Source organism: Dermacentor andersoni, chromosome 1 (genome assembly GCF_023375885.2).
Source record: "Dermacentor andersoni chromosome 1, qqDerAnde1_hic_scaffold, whole genome shotgun sequence".
Taxonomy (NCBI): domain Eukaryota; kingdom Metazoa; phylum Arthropoda; class Arachnida; order Ixodida; family Ixodidae; genus Dermacentor; species Dermacentor andersoni.
The window spans coordinates 415,788,016-415,810,979 of NC_092814.1; positions in this window are offsets into that span (position 1 = coordinate 415,788,016).

The following is a 22,964-nucleotide window of genomic DNA, read 5'->3' on the forward strand; positions in this document are numbered from 1 at the left end:
CGCTCGCGCCGACTATACGGGCATTCCTACAAAAAGCTGTCTGCGCGTCGTGCTCGCGCCAACGACACAGGGGTTCCTACAAAAAGCTGTCTGCGCGTCACCGTCGCGCCGACGACAGAGGGATTCGTACAAAAAGCTGCCTGCGCGTCACGGTCGCGCCAACGACACAGGGATTCCTACAAAAAGCTGTTTGCGCGTCACGGTCGCGCCAAGGACACAGGGATTCCTTCAAAAAGCTGCCTGCGCGTCGTGCTCGCGCCAACGACACAGGCATTCCTACTAAAAGCTGCCTGTGCGTCACGGTCGCGCGATCGACACAGGGATTCCTTCAAAAAGCTGCCTGCGCGTCGTGCTCGCGCCGACGACACAGGCATTCCTACTAAAAGCTGCCTGCGCGTCACGGTCGCGCCAACGACACAGGGATTCCTACAAAAAGCTGTCTGCGCGTCACGGTCGCGCTGACGACACAGGGATTCCTTCAAAAAGCTGCCTGCGCGTCGTGCTCGCGCCAACGACACAGACATTCCTACTAAAAGCTGCCTGCGCGTCACGGTCGCGCCAACGACGCAGGGATTCCTACAAAAAGCTGTCTGCGCGTCACGGTCGCGCAGACGACACAGGGATTCCTACAAAAAGCTGTCTGCGCGTCGTGCTCGCGCCAACGACCCAGGCATTCCTACGAAGAGCTGCCAGCGCGTCACGGTTGCGCCAACGACACAGGGATTCCTACAAAAAGCTGTCTGCGCGTCATGGTCGCGCCGACCAGACAAGCATTCCTAGAAAAAGCTGTCTTCGCGTCACGGTCGCGTCAAAGACACAGGGAATCCTGCAAAAGGCTGTCTGCGCGTCGTGCTCGCGCCGACTATACAGGCATTCCTACTAAAAGCTGTCTGCGCGTCGTGCTCGCGCCAACGACACAGCGATTCCTACAAAAAGCTGTCTGCGCGTCACGGTCGCGCCAACGACACAGGGATTCCTACTAAAAGCTGCCTGCGCGTCACGGTCGCGCCAACGACACAGGGACTCCTACAAAAAGCTGTCTGTGCGTCACGGTCGCGCCGACGACACAGGGATTCCTTCAAAAAGCTGCCTGCGTGTCGTGCTCGCGCCAACGACACAGGCATTCCTACTAAAAGCTGCCTGCGCGTCACGGTCGCGCCAACGACACAGGGATTCCTACAAAAAGCTGTCTGCACGTCACGGTCGCGCCGACGACACAGGGATTCCTACAAAAAGCTGTCTGCGCGTCGTGCTCGTGCCGATGACACAGGCATTCCTACAAAAAGCTGTCTGCGCGTCACGGTCGCGTCAAAGACACAGGGATTCCTGCAAAAGGCTGGTTGCGCGTCGTGCTCGCGGCGACTATACGGGCATTCCTACAAAACGCTGTCTGCGCGTCGTGCTCGCGCCAACGACACAGGGATTCCTACAAAAAGCTGTCTGTGCGTCACGGTCGCGCCGACGACACAGGGATTCCTACAAAAAGCTGTCTGCGCGTCACGGTCGCGCCGACGACACAGGGATTCCTTGAAAAAGCTGCCTGCGCGTCGTGCTCGCGCCAACGACACAGGCATTCCTACTAAAAGCTGCCTGCGCGTCACGGTCGTGCCAACGACGCAGGGATTCCTACAAAAAGCTGTCTGCGCGTCATGGTCGCGCCGACCACACAGGCATTCCTAGAAAAAGCTGTCTGCGCGTCACGGTCGCGTCAAAGACACAGGGATTCCTGCAAAAGGCTGTCTGCGCGTCGTGCTCGCGCCAACGACACAGGGTTTCCTACAAAAAGCTGTCTGCGCGTCACGGTCGCGCCGACGACACAGGCGTTCCTACAAAAAGCTGTCTGCGCGTCACGGTTGCGCCAATGCCACAGGCATTCCTACAAAAAGCTGTCTGCGCGTCACGGTCGCGCCGACGACAGAAGGATCCCTACAAAAAGCTGTCTGCGCGTCGTGCTCGCGCCGACGACACAGGCATTCCTACAAAAAGCTGTCGGTGCGTCGTGCTCGCGCCGACGACACAGGCATTCCTACAAAAAGCTGTCTGCGCGTCACGGTCACGCCGACGACACAGGGATTTCTACAAAAGGCTGCTGCGCGTCACGGTCGCGCCAACGCACAGGGATTCCTACAAAAGGCTGTCTGCGCGTCGTGCTCGCGCCAACGACACAGGGATTCCTACCAAAAGCTGTCTGCCCGTCACGGTCGCGCCGACGACACAGGGATTCCTACAAAAAGCCGTCGGCGCATCATGCTCGCGCCGATGACACAGGCATTCCTACAAAAAGCTGTCTGCGCGTCACGGTCACGCCAACGACACAGGCATTCCTACGAAGAGCTGTCTGCGCGTCACGGTTGCGCCAACGACACAGGGATTCCTACAAAATGCTGTCTGCGCGTTATGGTCGCGCCGACCACACAGGCATTCCTAGAAAAAGCTGTCTGCGCGTCACGGTTGCGTCAAGACACAGGGATTCCTGCAAAAGGCTGTCTGCGCGTCGTGTTCTCGCCGACTATACGGGCATTCCTACAAAAAGCTGTCTGCGCGTCGTACTTGCGCCAAGGAAACAGGGATTCCTACAAAAAGCTGTCTGCGCGTCATGGTCGCGCCAACGACACAGGGATTCCTACAAAAAGCTGTCTGCGCGTCACAGCCGCGCCGACGACACAGGGATTCCTACAAAAAGCTGTCTGCGCGTCGTGCTCGCGCCGATGACACAGGCATTCCTACAAAAAGCTGTCTGCGCGTCGTGCTCGCGCCAACGCCACAGGCATTCCTACGAAGAGCTGTCTGCACGTCATGGTTGCGCCAACGACACAGGGATTCCTACAAAAAGCTGTCGGCGCGTCATGGTCGCGCCGACCAGACAGGCATTCCTAAAAAAAGCTGTCTGCGCGTCACGGTCGCGTCAAAGACACAGGGATTCCTGCAAAAGGCTGTCTGCGCGTCGTGCTCGCGCCGACTATACGGGCATTCCTACAAAAAGCTGCCTGCGCGTCACGGTCGCGCCAACGACACAGGCATTCCTACTAAAAGCTGCCTGTGCGTCACGGTCTCGCGATCGACACAGGGATTCCTTCAAAAAGCTGCCTGCGCGTCGTGCTCGCGCCAACGACACAGGCATTCCTACTAAAAGCTGCCTGCGCGTCACGGTCGCGCCAACGACACAGGGATTCCTACAAAAAGCTGTCTGCGCGTCACGGTCGCGCCAACGACACAGGGATTCCTACAAAAAGCTGTCTGCACGTCACGGTCGCGCCGACGACACAGGGATTCCTACAAAAAGCTGTCTGCGCGTCGTGCTCGTGCCGATGACACAGGCATTCCTACAAAAAGCTGTCTGCGCGTCACGGTCGCGTCAAAGACACAGGGATTCCTGCAAAAGGCTGGTTGCGCGTCGTGCTCGCGGCGACTATACGGGCATTCCTACAAAACGCTGTCTGCGCGTCGTGCTCGCGCCAACGACACAGGGATTCCTACAAAAAGCTGTCTGTGCGTCACGGTCGCGCCGACGACACAGGGATTCCTACAAAAAGCTGTCTGCGCGTCACGGTCGCGCCGACGACACAGGGATTCCTTGAAAAAGCTGCCTGCGCGTCGTGCTCGCGCCAACGACACAGGCATTCCTACTAAAAGCTGCCTGCGCGTCACGGTCGTGCCAACGACGCAGGGATTCCTACAAAAAGCTGTCTGCGCGTCATGGTCGCGCCGACCACACAGGCATTCCTAGAAAAAGCTGTCTGCGCGTCACGGTCGCGTCAAAGACACAGGGATTCCTGCAAAAGGCTGTCTGCGCGTCGTGCTCGCGCCAACGACACAGGGTTTCCTACAAAAAGCTGTCTGCGCGTCACGGTCGCGCCGACGACACAGGCGTTCCTACAAAAAGCTGTCTGCGCGTCACGGTTGCGCCAATGCCACAGGCATTCCTACAAAAAGCTGTCTGCGCGTCACGGTCGCGCCGACGACAGAAGGATCCCTACAAAAAGCTGTCTGCGCGTCGTGCTCGCGCCGACGACACAGGCATTCCTACAAAAAGCTGTCGGTGCGTCGTGCTCGCGCCGACGACACAGGCATTCCTACAAAAAGCTGTCTGCGCGTCACGGTCACGCCGACGACACAGGGATTTCTACAAAAGGCTGCTGCGCGTCACGGTCGCGCCAACGCACAGGGATTCCTACAAAAGGCTGTCTGCGCGTCGTGCTCGCGCCAACGACACAGGGATTCCTACCAAAAGCTGTCTGCCCGTCACGGTCGCGCCGACGACACAGGGATTCCTACAAAAAGCCGTCGGCGCATCATGCTCGCGCCGATGACACAGGCATTCCTACAAAAAGCTGTCTGCGCGTCACGGTCACGCCAACGACACAGGCATTCCTACGAAGAGCTGTCTGCGCGTCACGGTTGCGCCAACGACACAGGGATTCCTACAAAATGCTGTCTGCGCGTTATGGTCGCGCCGACCACACAGGCATTCCTAGAAAAAGCTGTCTGCGCGTCACGGTTGCGTCAAGACACAGGGATTCCTGCAAAAGGCTGTCTGCGCGTCGTGTTCTCGCCGACTATACGGGCATTCCTACAAAAAGCTGTCTGCGCGTCGTACTTGCGCCAAGGAAACAGGGATTCCTACAAAAAGCTGTCTGCGCGTCATGGTCGCGCCAACGACACAGGGATTCCTACAAAAAGCTGTCTGCGCGTCACAGCCGCGCCGACGACACAGGGATTCCTACAAAAAGCTGTCTGCGCGTCGTGCTCGCGCCGATGACACAGGCATTCCTACAAAAAGCTGTCTGCGCGTCGTGCTCGCGCCAACGCCACAGGCATTCCTACGAAGAGCTGTCTGCACGTCATGGTTGCGCCAACGACACAGGGATTCCTACAAAAAGCTGTCGGCGCGTCATGGTCGCGCCGACCAGACAGGCATTCCTAAAAAAAGCTGTCTGCGCGTCACGGTCGCGTCAAAGACACAGGGATTCCTGCAAAAGGCTGTCTGCGCGTCGTGCTCGCGCCGACTATACGGGCATTCCTACAAAAAGCTGCCTGCGCGTCACGGTCGCGCCAACGACACAGGCATTCCTACTAAAAGCTGCCTGTGCGTCACGGTCTCGCGATCGACACAGGGATTCCTTCAAAAAGCTGCCTGCGCGTCGTGCTCGCGCCAACGACACAGGCATTCCTACTAAAAGCTGCCTGCGCGTCACGGTCGCGCCAACGACACAGGGATTCCTACAAAAAGCTGTCTGCGCGTCACGGTCGCGCCGACGACACAGGGATTCCTTCAAAAAGCTGCCTGCGCGTCGTGCTCGCGCCAACGACACAGGCATTCCTACTAAAAGCTGCCTGCGCGTCACGGTCGCGCCAACGACGCAGGGATTCCTACAAAAAGCTGTCTGCGCGTCGTGCTCGCGCCAACGACCCAGGCATTCCTACGAAGAGCTGCCTGCGCGTCACGGTTGCGCCAACGACACAGGGATTCCTACAAAAAGCTGTCTGCGCGTCATGGTCGCGCCGACCAGACAAGCATTCCTAGAAAAAGCTGTCTTCGCGTCACGGTCGCGTCAAAGACACAGGGAATCCTGCAAAAGGCTGTCTGCGCGTCGTGCTCGCGCCGACTATACAGGCATTCCTACTAAAAGCTGTCTGCGCGTCGTGCTCGCGCCAACGACACAGCGATTCCAACAAAAAGCTGTCTGCGCGTCACGGTCGCGCCAACGACACAGGGATTCCTACAAAAAGCTGTCTGCGCGTCACGGTCACGCCATCGACACAGGGATTCCTTCAAAAAGCTGCCTGCGCGTCGTGCTCGCGCCAACGACACAGGCATTCCTACTAAAAGCTGCCTGCGCGTCACGGTCGCGCCAACGACACAGGGACTCCTACAAAAAGCTGTCTGCGCGTCACGGTCGCGCCGACGACACAGGGATTCCTTCAAAAAGCTGCCTGCGTGTCGTGCTCGCGCCAACGACACAGGCATTCCTACTAAAAGCTGCCTGCGCGTCACGGTCGCGCCAACGACACAGGGATTCCTACAAAAAGCTGTCTGCACGTCACGGTCACGCCGACGACACAGCGATTCCTACAAAAAGCTGTCTGCGCGTCGTGCTCGCGCCGATGACACAGGCATTCCTACAAAAAGCTGTCTGCGCGTCACGGTCGCGCCTACGACACAGGCATTCCTACGAAGAGCTGTCTGTGCGTCACAGTTGCGCCAACGACACAGGGATTCCTACAAAAAGCTGTCTGCCCGTCATGGTCGCGGCGACCACACAGGCATTCCTAGAAAAAGCTGTCTGCGCGTCACGGTCGCGTCAAAGACACAGGGATTCCTGCAAAAGGCTGTCTGCGCGTCGTGCTCGCGCCAACGACACAGGGTTTCCTACAAAAAGCTGTCTGCGCGTCACGGTCGCGCCGACACCACAGGCATTCCTACGAAGAGCTGTCTGCGCGTCACGGTTGCGCCAACGACACAGGGATTCCTTCAAAAAGCTGTCTGCGCGTCATGGTCGCGCCGACGACAGAAGGATTTCTACAAAAAGCTGTCTGCGCGTCGTGCTCGCGCCGACGACACAGGCATTCCTACAAAAAGCTGTCGGTGCGTCGTGCTCGCGCCGACGACACAGGCATTCCTACAAAAAGCTGTCTGCGCGTCACGGTCACGCCGACGACACAGGGATTTCTACAAAAGGCTGCTGCGCGTCACGGTCGCGCCAACGCACAGGGATTCCTACAAAAGGCTGTCTGCGCGTCATGGTCGCGCCAACGACACAGGGATTCCTACAAAAAGCTGTCTGCGCGTCACAGCCGCGCCGACGACACAGGGATTCCTACAAAAAGCTGTCTGCGCGTCGTGCTCGCGCCGATGACACAGGCATTCCTACAAAAAGCTGTCTGCGCGTCGTGCTCGCGCCAACGCCACAGGCATTCCTACGAAGAGCTGTCTGCGCGTCACGGTTGCGCCAACGACACAGGGATTCCTTCAAAAAGCTGTCTGCGCGTCACGGTCGCGCCGACGACAGAAGGATTCCTACAAAAAGCTGGCTGCGCGTAGTGCTCGCGCCGACGACACAGGCATTCCTACAAAAAGCTGTCGGTGCGTCGTGCTCGCGCCGACGACACAGGCATTCCTACAAAAAGCTGTCCGCGCGTCACGGTCACGCCGACGACACAGGGATTTCTACAAAAGGCTGCTGCGCGTCACGGTCGCGCCAACGCACAGGGATTCCTACAAAAGGCTGTCTGCGCGTCGTGCTCGCGCCAACGACACAGGGATTCCTACCAAAAGCTGTCTGCCCGTCACGGTCGCGCCGACGACACAGGGATTCCTACAAAATGCCGTCTGCGCATCATGCTCGCGCCGATGACACAGGCATTCCTACAAAAAGCTGTCTGCGCGTCACGGTCACGCCAACGACACAGGCATTCCTACGAAGAGCTGTCTGCGCGTCACGGTTGAGCCAACGACACAGGGATTCCTACAAAATGCTGTCTGCGCGTTATGGTCGCGCCGACCACACAGGCATTCCTAGAAAACGCTGTCTGCGCGTCACGGTTGCGTCAAGACACAGGGATTCCTGCAAAAGGCTGTCTGCGCGTCGTGTTCTCGCCGACTATACGGGCATTCCTACAAAAAGCTGTCTGCGCGTCGTGCTTGCGCCAAGGAAACAGGGATTCCTACAAAAAGCTGTCTGCGCGTCATGGTCGCGCCAACGACACAGGGATTCCTACAAAAAGCTGTCTGCGCGTCACAGCCGCGCCGACGACACAGGGATTCCTACAAAAAGCTGTCTGCGCGTCGTGCTCGCGCCGATGACACAGGCATTCCTACAAAAAACTGTCTGCGCGTCGTGCTCGCGCCAACGCCACAGGCATTCCTACGAAGAGCTGTCTGCGCGTCACGGTTGCGCCAACGACACAGCGATTCCTTCAAAAAGCTGTCTGCGCGTCATGGTCGCGCCGACCAGACAGGCATTCCTGAAAAAAGCTGTCTGCGCGTCACGGTCGCGTCAAAGACACAGGGATTCCTGCAAAAGGCTGTCTGCGCGTCGTGCTCGCGCCGACTATACGGGCATTCCTACAAAAAGCTGCCTGCGCGTCACGGTCGCGCCAACGACACAGGCATTCCTACTAAAAGCTGCCTGTGCGTCACGGTCGCGCGAACGACACAGGGATTCCTTCAAAAAGCTGCCTGCGCGTCGTGCTCGCGCCAACGACACAGGCATTCCTACAAAAACCTGTCTGCCCGTCACGGACGCGCCGACGGCACAGGGATTCCTACAAAAAGCCGTCTGCGCGTCATGGTCGCGCCGACCACACAGGCATTCCTAGAAAAAGCTGTCTGCGCGTCACGGTCGCGTCAAAGACACAGGGATTCCTGCAAAAGTCTGTCTGTGCGTCGTGCTCGCGCCGACTATACGGGCATTCCTACTAAAAGCTGTCTGCGCGTCGTGCTCGCGCCAACGACACAGGGTTTCCTACAAAAAGCTGTCTGCGCGTCACGGTCGCGCCGACGACACAGGCATTCCAACAAAATGCTGTCTGCGCGTCACGGTTGCGCCAACGCCACAGGCATTCCTACAAAAAGCTGTCTGCGCGTCACGGTCGCGCCGACGACAGAAGGACTCCTACAAAAAGCTGTCTGCGCGTCGTGCTCGCGCCGACGACACAGGCGTTCCTACAAAAAGCTGTCGGTGCGTCGTGCTCGCGCCGACGACACAGGCATTCCTACAAAAAGCTGTCTGCGCGTCACGGTCACGCCGACGACACAGGGATTTCTACAAAAGCCTGCTGCGCGTCACGGTCGCGCCAACGCACAGGGATTCCTACAAAAGGCTGTCTGCGCGTCGTGCTCGCGCCAACGACACAGGGATTCCTACCAAAAGCAGTCTGCGCGTCATGGTCGCGCCAACGACACAGGGATTCCTACAAAAAGCTGTCTGCCCGTCGCGGTCGCGCCGACGACACAGGGATTCCTACAAAAAGCCGTCTGCGCATCATGCTCGCGCCGATAACACAGGCATTCCTACAAAAAGCTGTCTGCGCGTCACGGTCGCGCCAACGACACAGGCATTCCTACGAAGAGCTGTCTGCGCGTCACGGTTGCGCCAACGACACAGGGATTCCTACAAAATGCTGTCTGCGCGTTATGGTCGCGCCGACCACACATGCATTCCTAGAAAAAGCTGTCTGCGCGTCACGGTTGCGTCAAGACACAGGGATTCCTGCAAAAGGCTGTCTGCGCATCGTGCTCTCGCCGACTATACGGGCATTCCTACAAAAAGCTGTCTGCGCGTCGTGCTTGCGCCAACGAAACAGGGATTCCTACAAAAAGCTGTCTGCGCGTCATGGTCGCGCCAACGACACAGGGATTCCTACAAAAAGCTGTCTGCGCGTCACAGCCGCGCCGACGACACAGGGATTCCTACAAAAAGCTGTCTGCGCGTCGTGCTCGCGCCGATGACACAGGCATTCCTACAAAAAGCTGTCTGCGCGTCGTGCTCGCGCCAACGCCACAGGCATTCCTACGAAGAGCTGTCTGCGCGTCACGGTTGCGCCAACGACACAGGGATTCCTACAAAAAGCTGTCTGGGCGTCATGGTCGTGCCGACCAGACAGGCATTCCTAAAAAAAGCTGTCTGCGCGTCACGGTCGCGTCAAAGACAGAGGGATTCCTGCAAAAGGCTGTCTGCGCGTCGTGCTCGCGCCGACTATACGGGCATTCCTACAAAAAGCTGTCTGCGCGTCGTGCTCGCGCCAACGACACAGGGATTCCTACAAAAGGCTGTCTGCGCGTCATGGTCGCGCCGACCACACAGGCATTCCTAGAAAAAGCTGTCTGCGCGTCACGGTCGCGTCAAAGACACAGGGATTCCTGCAAAAGGCTGTCGGCGCGTCGTGCTCGCGCCGACCACACAGGCATTCCTGGAAAAAGCTGTCTGCGCGTCACGGTCGCGTCAAATACACAGGGATTCCTGCAAAAGGCTGTCTGCGCGTCGTGCTCGTGCCGACTATACGGGCATTCCTACAAAAAGCTGTCTTCGCGTCAGGGTCGCGCCGACGATACTGGCATTCCTACAATAAGCTGTCTGCGCGTCGTGCTCGCGCCGACGACACAGGCACTCCTACAAAAAGCTGTCTGCGCGTCATTCTCGACCGACGACACAGGCATTCGTAGAAAAAGCTGTCTGCGCGTCACGGTCGCGTCAAAGACAGGGATTCCTGCAAAAGGCTGTCTGCGCGTCGTGCTCACGCCGACTACACAGGCATTCCTACGAAAATCTGTCTGCGCGTCGTGCTCGCGCCGACGACACAGGCACTCCTACAAAAAGCTGTCTACGCGTCATTCTCGCGCCGACAACATAGGCATTCCTACAAAAAGCTGTCTGCGCGTCACGGTCGCGCCGACGACAGAGGCACTCCTACAAAAAGCTGTCTGCGCGTCATTCTCAGGCCGACGACACAGGCATTCCTACAAAAGGCTGTCTGCGCGTCACGGTCACGCCAACGACACAGGGATTCCTACAAAAAGCTGTCCGCGCGTCGTGCTCGCGCCAACGACACAGGGATTCCTACAATAAGCTGTCTGCGCGTCAGGGTTGCGCCGACGACACAGGCACTCCTACAAAAAGCTGTCTGCGAGTCATTCTCGCGCCGACGACGCAGGCATTCCTACAAAAAGCTGTCTGCGCTTCACGGTCGCGCCGACGTTACAGGAATTCCTACAAAAGGCTGTCTGCGCGTCGCGGTCGCGCCGACGACACAGCCATTCCTACAAAAAGCTGTCTGCGCGTCACGGTCGCGCCAACGCCACATAGATTCCTACAAAAAGCTGCCTGCGCGTCACGGTCGCGCCGACGACACAGGCATTCCTACAAAAAGCTGTCTGCGCGTCACGGTCGCGCCAACGACACAAGGATTCCTACAAAAAGCTGTCTGCGCGTCACGGTCGCGCCAACGACACAGGGATTCCTACAAAAAGCTGTCTGCGCGTCATGGTCGCTCCGACCACACAGGCATTCCTAGAAAAAGCTGTCTGCGCATCACGATCGCGTCAAAGACACAGGGATTCCTGCAAAAGGCTGTCTGCGCGTCGTGCTCGCGCCGACCACACAGGCATTCCTGCAAGAAGCTGTCTGCGCGTCACGGTCGCGCCAACGCCACAGGCATTCCTATAAAAAGCTGTCTGCGCCTCACGGTCGCGCCGACAACACAGGCATTCCTATTAAAAGCTGTCTGCGCGTCACGTTCGCGCCAACGCCACAGGCATTCTTACAAAAAGCTGTCTGCGCCTCACGGTCGCGCCGACGACACAGGCATTCCTACAAAAAGAGTTCTGCGCGTCACGGTCGCGCCAACGCCACAGGGATTCCTACAAAAAGCTGCCTGCGCGTCGTGCTCGCTCCGATGACACAGGCATTCCTACAAAAAGCTGTCTGCGCGTCACGGTTGCGCCAACGACACAGGGATTGCTACAAAAAGCTGTCTGCGCGTCGTGCTCGCGCCAACGACACAGGGATTCCTACAAAAAGCTGTCTGCGCGTCACCGTCGCGCCGACGACACAGGGATTCCTACAAAAAGCTGTCTGCACGCCACGGTCGCACCGACCACACTGGCATTCCTACGAAAAGCTGTCTGCACGTCGTGCTCGCGCCGACGACACAGGCATTCCTACAAAAAGCTGTCTGCGCGTCACGGTCACGCCGACGACACAGGGATTTCTACAAAAGGCTGCTGCGCGTCACGGTCGCGCTAACGCACAGGGATTCCTACAAAAGGCTGTCTGCGCGTCGTGCTCGCGCCAACGACACAGGGATTCCTACAAAAAGCTGTGTGCGCATCATGGTAGCGCCAACGACACAGGGATTCCTACAAAAACCTGTCTGCCCGTCACGGACGCGCCGACGACACAGGGATTCCTACAAAAAGCCGTCTGCGCGTCATGGTCGCGCCGACCACACAGGCATTCCTAGAAAAAGCTGTCTGCGCGTCACGGTCGCGTCAAAGACACAGGGATTCCTGCAAAAGGCTGTCTGCGCGTCACGGTCGCGCCGACGACACAGGGATTCATACAAAAAGCTGTCTGCGCGTCGTGCTCGCGCCGATGACACAGGCATTCCTACAAAAAGCTGTCTGCGCGTCACGGTCGGGTCAAAGACACAGGCATTCCTGCAAAAGGCTGTCTGCGCGTCATGGTCGCTCCGAACACACAGGCATTCCTAGAAAAAGCTGTCTGCGCATCACGGTCGCGTCAAAGACACATGGATTCCAGAAAAAGGCTGTCTGCGCCTCACGGTCGCGCCGACGACACAGGCATTCCTACAAAAAGCTGTCTGCGCGTCACGGTCGCGCCAACGACACAGGGATTCCTACAAAAAGCTGTCTGCGCGTCGTGCTCGCGCCGATGACACAGGCATTCCTACAAAAAGCTGTCTGCGCGTCGTGCTCGCAGTCGCCTCACAGTCGCGCCGACGACACAGGCATTCCTACAAAAAGCTGTCTGCGCCTCGCAGTCGCGCCAACGACACAGGCATTCCTACAAAAAGCTGTCTGCGCCTCGCAGTCGCGCCAACGACACAGGCATTCCTATAAAATGCTGTCTGCGCCTCACAGTCGCGCCGACGACACAGGCATTCCTATAAAATGCTGTCTGCGCCTCGCAGTCGCGCCATCGACACTGGCATTCCTACAAAATGCTGTCTGCGCCTCACAGTCGCGCCGACGACACAGGCATTCCTATAAAATGCTCTCTGCGCCTCACAGTCGCACCGACGACACAGGCATTCCTACAAAATGCTGTCTGCGCCACGCAGTCGCGCCAACGACATAGGCATTCCTATAAAATGCTGTCTGCGCCTCGCAGTCGCGCCAACGACACAGGCATTAATACAAAATGCTCTCTGCGCCTCACCGTCGCGCCGACGACACAGGCATTCCCATAAAATGCTGTCTGCGCCTCACAGTCGCGCCGACAACACAGGCATTCCTACAAAATGCTGTCTGCGCCTCGCAGTCGCGCCAACGACACAGGCATTCCTATAAAATGCTGTCTGCGCCTCACAGTCGCGCCGACGACACAGGCATTCCTATAAAATGCTGTCTGCGCCTCGCAGTCGCGCCAACGACACAGGCATTCCTACAAAATGCTCTCTGCGCCTCACCGTCGCGCCGACGACACAGGCATTAGTATAAAATGCTGTCTGCGCCTCACAGTCGCACCGACGACACAGGCATTCCTATAAAATGCTGTCTGCGCCTCGCAGTCGCGCCAACAACACTGGCATTCCTACAAAATGCTGTCTGCGCCTCACAGTCGCGCCGACGACACAGGCATTCCTATAAAATGCTGTCTGCGCATCACAGTCGCGCCGACGACACAGGCATTCCTACAAAAAGCTGTCTGCGCCTCGCAGTCGCGTCAACGACACAGGCATTCCTACAAAAAGCTGTCTGCGCCTCGCAGTCGAGCCAACGACACAGGCATTCCTATAAAATGCTGTCTGCGCCTCACAGTCGCGCCGACGACACAGGCATTCCTATAAAATGCTGTCTGCGCCTCGCAGTCGCGCCAACGACACAGGCATTCCTACAAAATGCTCTCTCCGCCTCACCGTCGCGCCGACGACACAGGCATTCCTATAAAAGGCAGTGTGCGCCTCACAGTCGCGCCGACGACACAGGCATTCCTACAAAATTCTGTCTGCGCCTCGCAGTTGCGCCAACGACACAGGCATTCCTATAAAATGCTGTCTGCGCCTCACAGTCGCGCCGACGACACAGGCATTCCTATAAAATGCTGTCTGCGCCTCGCAGTCGCGCCAACGACACTGGCATTCCTATAAAATGCTGTCTGCGCCTCGCAGTCGCGCCAAGGACACTGGCATTCCTACAAAATGCTGTCTGCGCCTCACAGTCGCGCCGACGACACAGGCATTCCTATAAAATGCTGTCTCCGCCTCACAGTCGCGCCAACGACACAGGCATTCCTACAAAAAGCTGTCTGCGCCTCGCAGTCGCGCCAACCACACAGGCATTCCTATAAAATGCTGTCTGCGCCTCACAGTCACGCCGACGACACAGGCATTCCTATAAAATGCTGTCTGCGCCTCGCAGTCGCGCCAACGACACAGGCATTCCTACAAAATGCTCTCTGCGCCTCACCATCGCGCCGACGACACAGGCATTCCTATAAAATGCTGTGTGCGCCTCACAGTCGCGCCAACGACACAGGCATTCCTATAAAATGCTGTCTGCGTCTCACAGTCGCGCCGACGACACAGGCATTCCTACAAAAAGCTGTCTGCGCCTCGCAGTCGCGCCAACGACACAGGCATTCCTACAAAATGCTGTCTGCGCCTCACAGTCGCGCCGACGACACAGGCATTCCTATAAAATGCTGACTGCGCCTCGCAGTCGCGCCAACGAAACAGGCATTCCTACAAAATGCTCTCTGCGCCTCACCGTCGCGCCGACGACACAGGCATTCCTATAAAATGCTGTCTGCGCCTCACAGTCGCGCCGACGACACAGGCATTCCTATAAAATGCTGTCTGCGCCTCGCAGTCGCGCCAACGACACTGGCATTCCTACAAAATGCAGTCTGCGCCTCACTGTCGCGCCGACGACACAGGCATTCCTACAAAAAGGTGTCTGCGCCTCGCAGTCGCGCCGACGACACAGGCATTCCTACAAAAAGCTGTCTGCGCCTCGCAGTCGCGCCAACGACACAGGCATTCCTATAAAATGCTGTCTGAGCCTCACAGTCGCGCCGACGACACAGGCATTCCTATAAAATGCTCTCTGCGCCTCGCAGTCGCGCCAACGACACTGGCATTCCTACAAAATGCTGTCTGAGCCTCACAGTCGCGCCGACGACACAGGCACTCCTACAAAATGCTGTCTGCGCCTCACAGTCGCGCCGACGACACAGGCATTCCTACAAAAAGCTGTCTGCGCCTCGCAGTCGGGCCAACGACACAGGGATTCCTATAAAATGCTGTCTGCGCCTCACAGTCGCGCCGACGACACAGGCATTCCTATAAAATGCTGTCTGTGCCTCGCAGTCGCGCCAACGACACAGGCATTCCTACAAAATGCTCTCTGCGCCTCACCGTCGCGCCGACGACACAGGCATTCCTATAAAATGCTGTCTGCGCCTCACAGTCGCGCCGACGACACAGGCATTCCTATAAAATGCTGTCTGCGCCTCGCAGTCGCGCCGAGGACACAGGCATTCCTACAATATGCTCTCTGCGCCTCACCGTCGCGCCGACGACACAGGCATTCCTATAAAATGCTGTCTGCGCCTCACAGTCGCGCCGACGACACAGGCATTCCTATAAAATGCTGTCTGCGCCTCGCAGTCGCGCCAACGACACTGGCATTCCTACAAAATGCTGTCTGCGCCTCACAGTCGCGCCGACGACACAGGCATTCCTATAAAATGCTGTCTGCGCCTCGCAGTCGCGCCAACGACACAGGCATTCCTACAAAATGCTCTCTGCGCCTCACCGTCGCGCCGACGACACAGGCATTCCTATAAAATGCTGTCTGCGCCTCACAGTCGCGCCGACGACACAGGCATTCCTATAAAATGCTGTCTGCGCCTCGCAGTCGCGCCAACGACACAGGCATTCCTACAAAATGCTCTCTGCGCCTCACCGTCGCGCCGACGACACAGGCATTCCTATCAAATGCTGTCTACGCCTCACAGTCGCGCCGACGACACAGGCATTCCTACAATATGCTGTCTGCGCCTCGCAGTCGCGCCAACGACACAGGCATTCCTATAAAATGCTGTCTGCGCCTCACAGTCGCGCCGACGACCCAGGCATTCCTATATAATGCTGTCTGCGCCTCGCAGTCACGCCAACGACACTGGCATTCCTACAAAATGCTGTCTGCGCCTTACAGTCGCGCCGACGACACAGGCATTCCTATAAAATGCTGTCTGCGCCTCACAGTCGCGCCGACGACACAGGCATTCCTATAAAATGCTGTCTGCGCCTCGCAGTCGCGCCAACGACACTGGCATTCCTACAAAATGCTGTCTGCGCCTCACAGTCGCGCCGACGACACAGGCATTCCTACAAAAAGCTGTCTGCGCCTCGCAGTCGCGCCGACGACACAGGCATTCCTACAAAAAGCTGTCTGCGCCTCGCAGTCGCGCCAACGACACAGGCATTCCTATATAATGCTGTCTGCGCCTCACAGACGCGCCGACGACACAGGCATTCCTATAAAATGCTGTCTGCGCCTCGCAGTCGCGCCAACGACACTGGCATTCCTACAAAATGCTGTCTGAGCCTCACAGTCGCGCCGACGACACAGGCACTCCTACAAAATGCTGTCTGCGCCTCACAGTCGCGCCGACGACACAGGCATTCCTACAAAAAGCTGTCTGCGCCTCGCAGTCGGGCCAACGACACAGGGATTCCTATAAAATGCTGTCTGCGCCTCACAGTCGCGCCGACGACACAGGCATTCCTATAAAATGCTGTCTGTGCCTCGCAGTCGCGCCAACGACACAGGCATTCCTACAAAATGCTCTCTGCGCCTCACCGTCGCGCCGACGACACAGGCATTCCTATAAAATGCTGTCTGCGCCTCACAGTCGCGCCGACGACACAGGCATTCCTATAAAATGCTGTCTGCGCCTCACAGTCGCGCCGACGACACAGGCATTCCTATAAAATGCTGTCCGCGCCTCGCAGTCGCGCCAACGACACAGGCATTCCTACAATATGCTCTCTGCGCCTCACCGTCGCGCCGACGACACAGGCATTCCTATAAAATGCTGTCTGCGCGTCACAGTCGCGCCGACGACACAGGCATGCCTATAAAATGCTGTCTGCGCCTCGCAGTCGCGCCAACGACACTGGCAATCCTACAAAATGCTGTCTGCGCCTCACAGTCGCGCCGACGACACAGGCATTCCTATAAAATGCTGTCTGCGCCTCGCAGTCGCGCCAACGACACAGGCATTCCTACAAAATGCTCTCTGCGCCTCACCGTCGCGCCGACGACACAGGCATTCCTATAAAATGCTGTCTGCGCCTCACAGTCGCGCCGACGACACAGGCATTCCTATAAAATGCTGTCTTCGCCTCGCAGTCGCGCCAACGACACAGGCATTCCTACAAAATGCTGTCTGCGCCTCACAGTCGCGCCGACGACACAGGCATTCCTATAAAATGCTGTCTGCGCCTCGCAGTCGCGCCAACGACACTGGCATTCCTATAAAATGCTGTCTGCGCATCGCAGTTGCGCCAACGACACTGGCATTCCTACAAAATGCTGTCTGCGCCTCACAGTCGCGCCGACGACACAGGCATTCCTATAAAATGCTGTCTCCGCCTCACAGTCGCGCCAACGACACAGGCATTCCTACAAAGAGCTGTCTGCGCCTCACAGTCGCGCCAACGACACAGGCATTCCTATAAAATGCTGTCTGCGCCTCACAGTCGCGCCGACGACACAGGCATTCCTATAAAATGCTGTCTGCGCTTCACAGTCGTGCCGACGACACAGGCATTCCTATAAAATGCTGTCTGCGCCTCGCAGTCGCGCCAACGACACAGGCATTCCTACAAAATGCTCTCTGCGCCTCACCGTCATGCCGACGACACAGGCATTCCAATAAAATGCTGTCTGCGCCTCACAGTCGCGCCGACGACACAGGCATTCCTATAAAATGCTGTCTGCGCCTCGCAGTCGCGCCAACGACACTGGCATTCCTACAAAATGCTGTCTGCGCCTCACAGTCGCGCCGACGACACAGGCATTCCTATAAAATGCTGTCTGCGCCTCGCAGTCGCGCCAACGACACAGGCATTCCTACAAAATGCTCTCTGCGCCTCACCGTCACGCCGACGACACAGGCATTCCAATAAAATGCTGTCTGCGCCTCACAGTCGCGCCGACGACACAGGCATTCCTATAAAATGCTGTCTGCGCCTCGCAGTCGCGCCAACGACACTGGCATTCCTACAAAATGCTGTCTGCGCCTCACAGTCAGGCCGACGACACAGGCATTCCTACAAAAAGCTGTCTGCGCCTCGCAGTCGCGCCAACGACACAGGCATTCCTATAAAATGCTGTCTGCGCCTCACAGTCGCGCCGACGACACAGGCATTCCTATAAAATGCTGTGTGCGCCTCGCAGTCACACCAACGACACAGGCATTCCTACAAAATGCTCTCTGCGCCTCACAGTCGCGCCGACGACACAGGCATTCCTATAAAATGCTGTCTGCGCCTCGCAGTCGCGCCAACGACACTGGCATTCCTACAAAATGCTGTCTGCGCCTCACAGTCGCGCCGACGACACAGGCATTCCTATAAAATGCTGTCTGCGCCTCGCAGTCGCGCCAACGACACAGGCATTCCTACAAAATGCTCTCTGCGCCTCGCAGTCGCGCCAACGACACTGGCATTCCTATAAAATGCTGTCTGCGCCTCGCAGTCGCGCCAACGAAACAGGCATTCCTACAAAATGCTCTCTGCGCCTCACCGTCGCGCCGACGACACAGGCATTCCTATAAAATGCTGTCTGCGCCTCACAGTCGCGCCGACGACACAGGCATTCCTATAAAATGCTGTCTGCGCCTCGCAGTCGCGCCAACGACACTGGCATTCCTACAAAATGCTGTCTGCGCCTCACAGTCGCGCCGACGACACAGGCATTCCTACAAAAAGCTGTCTGCGCCTCGCAGTCGCGCCGACGACACAGGCATTCCTACAAAAAGCTGTCTGCGCCTCGCAGTCGCGCCAACGACACAGGCATTCCTATAAAATGCTGTCTGCGCCTCACAGTCGCGCCGACGACACAGGCATTCCTATAAAATGCTGTCTGCGCCTCACAGTCGCGCCAACGACACTGGCATTCCTACAAAATGCTGTCTGAGCCTCACAGTCGCGCCGACGACACAGGCACTCCTACAAAATGCTGTCTGCGCCTCACAGTCGCGCCGACGACACAGGCATTCCTACAAAAAGCTGTCTGCGCCTCGCAGTCGGGCCAAGGACACAGGGATTCCTATAAAATGCTGTCTGCGCCTCACAGTCGCGCCGACGACACAGGCATTCCTATAAAATGCTGTCTGTGCCTCGCAGTCGCGCCAACGACACAGGCATTCCTACAAAATGCTCTCTGCGCCTCACCGTCGCGCCGACGACACAGGCATTCCTATAAAATGCTGTCTGCGCCTCGCAGTCGCGCTAACGACACAGGCATTCCTACAAAATGCTCTCTGCGCCTCACCGTCGCGCCGACGACACAGGCATTCCTATAAACTGCTGTCTGCGCCTCACAGTCGCGCCGACGACACAGGCATTCCTACAAAATGCTGTCTGCGCCTCGCAGTCGCGCCAACGACACAGGCATTCCTATAAAATGCTGTCTGAGCCTCGCAGTCGCGCCAACGACACAGGCATTCCTACAAAATGCTCTCTGCGCCTCACCGTCGCGCCGACGACACAGGCATTCCTATAAACTGCTGTCTGCGCCTCACAGTCGCGCCGACGACACAGGCATTCCTACAAAATGCTGTCTGCGCCTCGCAGTCGCGCCAACGACACAGGCATTCCTATAAAATGCTGTCTGAGCCTCGCAGTCGCGCCAACGACACAGGCATTCCTACAAAATGCTCTCTGCGCCTCACCGTCGCGCCGACGACACAGGCATTCCTATAAAATGCTGTCTGCGCCTCACAGTCGCGCCGACGACGCAGGCATTCCTACAAAATGCTGTCTGCGCCTCGCAATCGCGCCAACGACACAGGCATTCCTATAAAATGCTGTCTGCGCCTCACAGTCGCGCCGACGACACAGGCATTCCTATAAAATGCTGTCTGCGCCTCACAGTCGCGCCGACGACACAGGCATTCCTATAAAATGCTGTCTGCGCCTCGCAGTCGCGCCAACGACACAGGCATTCCTACAAAATGCTCTCTGCGCCTCACCGTCATGCCGACGACACAGGCATTCCAATAAAATGCTCTCGGCGCCTCACAGTCGCGCCGACGACACAGGCATTCCTATAAAATGCTGTCTGCGCCTCGCAGTCGCGCCAACGACACTGGCATTCCTACAAAATGCTGTCTGCGCCTCACAGTCGCGCCGACGACACAGGCATTCCTATAAAATGCTGTCTGCGCCTCGCAGTCGCGCCAACGACACAGGCATTCCTACAAAATGCTCTCTGCGCCTCACCGTCACGCCGACGACACAGGCATTCCTATAAAATGCTGTCTGCGCCTCGCGGTCACGCCAACGACACAGGCATTCCTACAAAATGCTCTCTGCGCCTCACCGTCGCGCGGACGACACAGGCATTCCTATAAAATGCTGTCTGCGCCTCACAGTCGCGCCGACGACGCAGGCATTCCTACAAAATGCTGTCTGCGCCTCGCAGTCGCGCCAACGACACAGGCATTCCTATAAAATGCTGTCTGCGCCTCACAGTCGCGCCGACGACACCGGCATTCCTATAAAATGCTGTCTGCGCATCGCAGTCGCGCCAACGACACAGGCATTCCTACAAAATGCTCTCTGCGCCCCACCGTCGCGCCGACGACACAGGCATTCCTATAAAATGCTGTGTGCGCCTCACAGTCGCGCCGACGACACAGGCATTCCTACAAAATTCTGTCTGCGCCTCCCAGTCGCGCCAACGACACAGGCACTCCTATAAAATGCTGTCTGCGCCTCACAGTCGCGCCGACGACACAGGCATTCCTATAAAATGCTGTCTGCGCCTCACTGTCACGCCGACGACACAGGCATTCCATTAAAATGCTGTCTGCGCCTCACAGTCGCGCCAACGACACTGGCATTCCTACAAAATGCAGTCTGCGCCTCACAGTCGCGCCGACGACACAGGCATTCCTACAAAAAGCTGTCTGCGCCTCGCAGTCGCGCCAACGACACAGGCATTCCTATAGAATGCTGTCTGCGCCTCACAGTCGCGCCGACGACACAGGCATTCCTATAAAATGCTGTCTGCGCCTCGATGTCACGCCAACGACACCGGCATTCCTACAAAATGCTCTCTGCGCCTCACCGTCACGCCGACGACACAGGCATTCCTATAAAATGCTGTCTGCGCCTCGCAGTCGCGCCAACGACACAGGCATTCCTACAAAATGCTGTCTGCGCCTCACAGTCGCGCCGACGACACAGGCATTCCTATAAAATGCTGACTGCGCCTCACAGTCGCGCCAATGACACAGGCATTCCTATAAAATGCTCTCTGCGCCTCACCGTCGCGCCGACGACACAGGCATTCCTATAAAATGCTGTCTGCGCCTCACAGTCGCGCCGACGACACAGGCATTCCTATAAAATGCTGTCTGCGCCTCGCAGTCGCGCCAACGACACTGGCATTCCTACAAAATGCTGTCTGCGCCTCACAGTCGTGCCGGCGACACAGGCATTCCTATAAAATGCTGTCTGCACGTCACAGTCGCGCCGACGACACAGGCATTCCTACAAAAAGCTGTCTGCGCCTCGCAGTCGCGCCAACGACACAGGCATTCCTATAAAATGCTGTCTGCGCCTCACAGTCGCGCCGACGACACAGGCATTCCTATAAAATGCTGTCTGCGCCTCGCAGTCGCGCCAACGACACTGGCATTCCTACAAAATGCTGTCTGCGCCTCACAGTCGCGCCGACGACACAGGCACTCCTATAAAATGCTGTCTGCGCCTCACAGTCGCGCCGACGACACAGGCATTCCTACAAAAAGCTGTCTGCGCCTCGCAGTCGGGCCAACGACAAAGGCATTCCTATAAAATGCTGTCTGCGCCTCACAGTCGCGCCGACGACACAGGCATTCCTATAAAATGCTGTCTGCGCCTCGCAGTCGCGCTAACGACACAGGCATTCCTACAAAATGCTCTCTGCGCCTCACCGTCGCGCCGACGACACAGGCATTCCTATAAACTGCTGTCTGCGCCTCACAGTCGCGCCGACGACACAGGCATTCCTACAAAATGCTGTCTGCGCCTCGCAGTCGCGCCAACGACACAGGCATTCCTATAAAATGCTGTCTGAGCCTCGCAGTCGCGCCAACGACACAGGCATTCCTACAAAATGCTCTCTGCGCCTCACCGTCGCGCCGACGACACAGGCATTCCTATAAAATGCTGTCTGCGCCTCACAGTCGCGCCGACGACGCAGGCATTCCTACAAAATGCTGTCTGCGCCTCGCAATCGCGCCAACGACACAGGCATTCCTATAAAATGCTGTCTGCGCCTCACAGTCGCGCCGACGACACAGGCATTCCTATAAAATGCTGTCTGCGCCTCACAGTCGCGCCGACGACACAGGCATTCCTATAAAATGCTGTCTGCGCCTCGCAGTCGCGCCAACGACACAGGCATTCCTACAAAATGCTCTCTGCGCCTCACCGTCATGCCGACGACACAGGCATTCCAATAAAATGCTCTCGGCGCCTCACAGTCGCGCCGACGACACAGGCATTCCTATAAAATGCTGTCTGCGCCTCGCAGTCGCGCCAACGACACTGGCATTCCTACAAAATGCTGTCTGCGCCTCACAGTCGCGCCGACGACACAGGCATTCCTATAAAATGCTGTCTGCGCCTCGCAGTCGCGCCAACGACACAGGCATTCCTACAAAATGCTCTCTGCGCCTCACCGTCACGTCGACGACACAGGCATTCCTATAAAATGCTGTCTGCGCCTCGCAGTCACGCCAACGACACAGGCATTCCTACAAAATGCTCTCTGCGCCTCACCGTCGCGCGGACGACACAGGCATTCCTATAAAATGCTGTCTGCGCCTCACAGTCGCGCCGACGACGCAGGCATTCCTACAAAATGCTGTCTGCGCCTCGCAGTCGCGCCAACGACACAGGCATTCCTATAAAATGCTGTCTGCGCCTCACAGTCGCGCCGACGACACCGGCATTCCTATAAAATGCTGTCTGCGCATCGCAGTCGCGCCAACGAC